Source organism: Heloderma suspectum, chromosome 3, assembly GCF_057233095.1.
Source record: "Heloderma suspectum isolate Gila_16-S chromosome 3, 16-S_ref, whole genome shotgun sequence".
NCBI lineage: Eukaryota > Metazoa > Chordata > Lepidosauria > Squamata > Helodermatidae > Heloderma > Heloderma suspectum.
Genome location: NC_139460.1, coordinates 114,726,838 through 114,733,359, shown reverse-complemented (window position 1 = coordinate 114,733,359; position 6,522 = coordinate 114,726,838). Strand labels below are relative to the sequence as shown.

The following is a 6,522-nucleotide window of genomic DNA, read 5'->3' as shown; positions in this document are numbered from 1 at the left end:
ATGTGTAGGATTACACTCTTAAGGAAGTTCACGGGAGTTCTCTGGAAGAACAGGGGGCCCTCTTGGGATTGGGTCATGGGAGGCTGCTGGGGAGAGGATAGGATGGGGAACTTCCTTCAGTTAATCTATTTTAGGCTCCAAATGCAAACTACCTTCATCCAACCTATCTTAGTCTAACTTATTTTAGGCTCCAAGTCCAATTTTGGGCAACTCCCATTTCCCAGCTCCCTCACCCCATCCCACATTGTTCAAGAGGGCTGCCGGTTCTAGAGAGGCTTGCTGAGGGACACCGGTGGCTGCAGGGAGAGGAGGGGAGTGGAAACTTTCCTTCCATGAACTTTCTTAACAGTGCAATTCTATGCATGTCTACTCAGAAGTTAGTCCTACTGTGCTCAATGGTACTTACTTAATGGTGAGTGTGTAAAGGATTGCAGCATACATCAAGTTACCTTGGGATCCAAGACATAAGTGTTGGCCTCACAGCCTTCCTCAACCTGGTGCCATCTAGATGTGTTGGACTAACAATCCCTCATCCTGAGCCAGATGTGTTGGACTACAACTCCCATCAGCCCCAGCCAGTAAACCAGGCTGGCCTTTCTCCTGTGAAAACAGAGAGAGGAACTGGCTGGGCATGATGGGAAATGTAATCCAACACATCCCAAAGGCACCAGGTTGGGGAAGGCTGGCCTAGAAAGTATTTGGGCTCTGCCTAAGGGAGCAAAACATCTTGGGATGACATTGAATTGCACCCTGAGCTTGACAAGTAGAAATGAACAGTCCAGATCTGCATAACATCATTTAAAAAGCTATTACTCACCCTCCCACACTCCATAAAGTCATGAGCCTGTACATACTGATCATGAGACCTGGATCATCCAAATGGCCCCTTTGGATCCAGCATATGGAGCAATCACCAGCTGCACTGTCGCCCCATTTCCATCCCTGCTCTGCTCTTGCGTTATATTCAGTGTTTTCTATTCCATTGCCAGGCTGCATGTGCTGCAAACCAGCTTGACCTTGCTCCTGTGAAAACAGAGAGGAACATTTACCCAGAGAGTGCAGGGGATTCAGAGAACTGGCGTCTGCCTGATTACAATCAGCCCTTTCAAAGTGCTGCTTTATTTCAATGGTTTCTCCCTGTGTTCAGATCCACAATACAATCAAAGCTGAATTTCAACTCTTCGCCTATAATGCAACACCCTTTTGCATTATTCAGGTTTAATATTTCACTTCACGCCCCTGCAGACTATCTTTGCTCAATGATCTTAGCCCTGCTGCATTGCCTGGTGGATCTTGTCAGGTAATTACTCCCTTGAAAGGCTATTCACATTCTAACAATCAAAGCATTCAGATGCCAGCTTTTCCCCATCCCCCTTTTTTCGGTAGGGGAGAGAGGAGGGTTTTAGGAAGGAGCTGATGCATATTACAGCAATATTCTGTTGCATCATGAGAAAGAGCGCCTGTCTGTGAGTAGGCAGCCAGGTGTGTGTGTGTGTGGGGGGGGGAATGGCTCATTTTGGTAACAGCTCATTGAGCCAATGGGTTATGAGACTGCAAAACCTCCGACAGCAGTGATCCCATCTTTTCCCACTCATGCCGCTACACATTTAATGTTTCTGATCCCAAGACAGGTATGTAGCAAGTCCATTATTGCCCACTGGTGGAGATACACAGGCATGCAATTTAACGTGCACGCGCAAGAGAGAGAGCATTGTATTTATGTTGACCTTATCGGAATATGCTGCTGAAACGCAATAAAGGATGCAGCTATGAAGCATCTAGAAATCTGGCAAATCAAGTCTAGTTTATGGTGGTGATTTTTAATAATGGGTTGGCTATCAGGACACTTCTGGAATGCCAAACATTACATGGCAGGAATAGTATGTTATGTTTCCAAAATCCAGAAGGGCACTGCTGTATTAGGAAGAAGCAGAATATAAAATACAGAAATACAACCTACAAGTTTCATTTAGGACAGGGGTGGGAAATCCATCTCATTAGGGCATCTTTTGATTAGGGATGCTCACAGAATTTGATACTTATGGTTTCTGATACAAACTGACCTGATCTGTACCTACTGGACTAATATGCAGTTCGGAACTTGGTTATCCTCTAACTTTTGCACTTCCAGGGTGTTCTGAGACAGTTCTTGGATTTAAAAAAGTTATGAAAATATTTTAAAATTAGTATTTTTTGAGAAAATACATTTAGAAATTATTTTGACAGAAAATTCATTTTAAAATATTTATTTAAATGTACTTTTACTGTGGATTTTTTGAAATACAGGTTAATGTGGAAACAGGACAAAATGTAGTGCCAGCTCCAGACTTTTGAGGGCCCTTAGGCAAGACACATTCAACAGGCCCACTCCCTCAGTGGGTCTACCTTCTTCCTGCCATTGTCATCAGCTGCTGTTGCTCCTCTTCCTCTTTCTCATCATTACTATCACTTGCTTGCTTTACAGGCAGCCCTCTGCTGGTGTGTGGGCCCTTGGCAAATGCCCAACCATACCTACCCATGATGCCAGCCCTGACAGAATGGACTTATGAATGGACCACTGTGCAACTCTGGGAGAGGTAGGGGTATTTGCAGGGATAAGGGAAAGACATGAAAGATGTTTAACCCATTCACCATAGTCTATGTCACATTATTTAACCCCCAGTTATGAAGAGCGTAGAAAAGTTTTAATCTTCCATGAACCCTTTATAGGTCCTTTAAGGGGAAAAAAGGAAAGTTTGTACATTAAAAACGCAGTAATGTACAAGCTTCTTTACATAAGTGCCATTTGTAAATAATTTAAGTGGCATTGTTATTCATGTAGTCAGGTTATTCATTATTCATTATTGTTATTCATGTAGTCAGGTTATTCAGGCTTTATTCATTCTTGGCTTGCAATGACTTTCTCTTAAGAAAAAGCTTCCTGGCCATGATTTTTTTTTTTTTAAAAAACTGAATTAAACCATGGAATAACTAATACAAAGCAAATGCTGAAAGTACTACCACTTGAGGCATTTATGACCCTGCTGCCTAAACTGTGTACATGAATGATTCTGGCAGCCATTTGCTTAGTATAAATGTTTCTAAGGTAGCTTCCCTCCGTGGGTCAGCATTGCAGCTGCTTAAGAAAATGCTCAATTACCTCTTATCTGGTGTCATTTACAGGCAAAAGTCAGTTGAGAAGCTATGGCATATTTTCCCATGGCTGGTTTCACACTCTTTTATGCTACATCAGAAGGCATCATGGGAAAAAAGGTACTGGGGTTTATGTGCAGCAGTTTATCTTTCAAATGGCATGATCCACACTGTTTCCTTTCCCCTTGTTCTGGTTTACATAGCAGGTGTCACCACATAGATAATCTCTGCATGGCTTGGGTATGTCAGTCATGCTAAATCATTGCGTCCGACATCCGAAAAACCTTTTGTCTGGAATCATCTGATATTTCAGACGTGGGGAACCTCAGGTCCAGGAGCCAAATCCAGCCCTTTGGGGTCCCCAGATGGCCTCTTCCCCTTTCCCCCAACCACTGATCAATTGGTGGTTTCCTGGCTTTTGTGCAGTTTTTTCCCCATTTTAGAAGGTTGAAATGTCTCTCCTAAAGCTTAGTTACTGGCAGTAAGAACTTTAAGCTGAAATATGCTGGTAGTTTTTTGTATTTTTGACCCCACACCTTTTGCCTTCAGCCCCACGCACCACTGGACTGTGGCCCTCGGAAACGTCTCCAAAATAGAGTTCGACCCTCAGGTTGAAAGAGCTTTCCCACCCCTGTGATATTGGATATTCCATGTCCCTCATAATGGCTTGGCCAGAAGAAGTAAAATCTGCTCCCAAATGGGTGACAGGTCCACTCTATTATTTATTTTATTTAAGGTGTTCCCAGGTTGGTGTGCAAGAAAGAAGAAAACAATTAAACTATAAATGAATGAATGAATAAGTTTGATCTAGACTTCCCATTAGTGAAATTCTGCTCACAGGATGTTCTGCTAGAGGATGGTGGGGAGATGATTTTCCTTGTTTCCTCTTTCTCCCTACAGGCCCCAGTCCCACCTCCCACACTGTCCAGGGAGTGTCACCCAACCCTCCACAGCAGCTTGGGGGGGGGGCCCACAGGGTGCTGCAAGGGGAAGGAGGAATTGATGAAAATGGCCTCCCCTTCAATAGCCTCAGTTTTGATTAGATCAGAGTTAGTCCTTTTCCCCATAAAGGTGCTGGTTTACAAAGCAACCATCAATTATTGGTTGAAAATTCTTTTTTGTCAATCTACAGGGGTTTTTTTTTACCATTGGTATATGGGGAAATGAAGTCTAACTCATGGTGAAGCTTTGTATTGAGTTTAGTGGCCAAACTGGGATTCTCAGAAGGATATTTGAGGAGCCTTGGTTTCCTTGCTGCCAAGACTTCAGTGAGGCAAAGAATATTTGATTGAGTGTTCAAGTAGACTGTTGGGTATTTTAAATCAGCGCCCATTTATAAGCATCTTTCCTCACATTCCTCACTGCCCCTGAAACTTCCAACTTATTTCACAGATTTAATAAGTTTTGAACTCAGGAAAGCCTTCACTGAAGCTCAGCTGAATATTTTACCATTAGTGGTATTAGAGGGAAGATATAAAGGGATTCCATATAATGAATGGGTTATTCATTGCAGGTCCATTGAAGACCTGGCCCATGTGGCACTTTGGTGCCCAAGACTTAAAGCAGAGTGTGAGAGATTTCTTGGGTCTATTCTCCTGAGAACAGCTGGAAAATCTGACCAAGGCAAAATAAGAATATTGTTGGAGGATAGAGAAAAATTTGTCACATTCGGAATGGTGAGATTTCTTGCAGCCATTTTAAAGATAAAATCAACTGTTCCAACTGTGGCTGACTAATTATTTACTCTGGACTGTATGGATTTTACTATGTAATATTGGACTGTTGGAGTTGTACCTATAACCAATATTTTTATGTGATGTTATTACTAAAGCCTTTGATTGTGTGGATCACAACAAAATGTGGCAAATTCTTAAAGTGATGGGAGTACCAGACCACCTTACCTGTCTCCTGAGAAACCTGTATGAGGGTCAAGAAGCAACAGAAAGAACCAGACATGGAACAACCGAGTGGTTCAAAATTGGGAAAGGAGTACGACAAGGCTGCATATTGTCACCCTGCTTATTTAACTTATATGCAGAGTACATCATGAGAAACGCCGGGTTGGATGAATCACAGGTTGGAATTAAGATTGCCGGGAGAATTATCAACAACCTCCGATATGCAGACGATACCACCCTAATGGCAGAAAGCGAAGAGGATCTAAAGAGCCTCTTGTTGAGGGTGAAAGAGGAGAGTGCAAAAGCTGGTTTGAAACTCAACATTAAAAAAACGAAGATCAGGGCATCTGGCCCCATCACTTCCTGGCATATAGAAGGGGAAGAAATGGAAGCAGTGACAGATTTTACTTTCTTGGGCTCCAAGATCACCGCAGACGGTGACTGTAGCCATGAAATTAAAAGACGCTTGCTCCTTGGGAGGAAAGCTATGGCCAACCTAGACAGCATAGTAAGAAGCAGAGACATCACCTTGCCGACAAAGGTCCATCTAATCAAAGCTATGGTTTTCCCAGTAGTAATGTATGGCTGTGAGAGCTGGACTATCAGGAAGGCTGAGCGCCGAAGAATTGATGCTTTCGAACTGTGGTGCTGGAGAAGACTCTTACGAGTCCCCTGGACTGCAAGGAGGTCCAATCAGTCAATCCTAAAGGAAATCAACCCTGAGTGCTCATTGGAAGGACAGATACTGAAGCTGAAGCTCAAATATTTTGGCCACCTAATGCGAAGAGAAAACTCTCTGGAAAAGACCCTGATGCTGGGAAAGACTGAAGGCAAAAGGAGAAGGGGACGACAGAGGATGAGATGGCTAGATAGCATCACCGATGAAATGAATATGAACTTGAGCACACTCCGGGAGAGAGCGGAGGACAGGAAGGCCTGGCGTGCTATGGTCCATGGGGTCACGAAGAGTCGGACACGACTGAACGACTGAACAACAACAACAACAATTAACTGAGTTATGATTATTGGCTGTGGGTGGTTAACTGTAAAGGATTACTATGCTATTTTAAGCATTTTAACTGATATCATGTATGGTTATTAGTTGCTATGTGTTTGCTATGGCTATTGTGCTAATGCAATAAATATTTGCTGCTGTTGTTGTTGAAAATAGTCTCCCCTTTTTTCCTCCAGTGGGAGCTCAGCTGGATCCAAGTCTTTTCTGGAAATAGCAGGAGCCTTCCATTTGTGGAAGGGCATGTCTGAATTCAACCCATAATAAACAAAAAAAGCCACAAAATTATAAAAGTATTATAATATGTCATCGTCCCCACCTACAATGCCATCATGACCATAGGAAATCAGCTTGGAAGTGAGATAAGTAGGGACTGGAAAGTTTAACTAGATGGCTTTTGGTCCTTCCTTTTCAGTTCTGTGATTCTACCAGGATCAGGAATTCATGACTAGTTATGATACCTAGCTGGTTAGTTGTGTT

At 42.9% G+C, this 6,522-nt stretch overlaps 1 long non-coding RNA gene across 1 annotated transcript; it reads left to right on the top strand.

Annotated features, from left to right (window-relative positions):
• Positions 1–1,540: 1,540 nt before the first annotated feature.
• On the top strand, positions 1,541–6,194 carry LOC146350100 (uncharacterized). The gene is made up of 4 exons (XR_014788827.1): positions 1,541–1,631; positions 2,465–2,576; positions 3,163–3,252; positions 4,646–6,194. It is a non-coding gene; the product is annotated as an uncharacterized LOC146350100 (long non-coding RNA).
• The last annotated feature ends 328 nt before the right edge of the window (positions 6,195–6,522 follow it).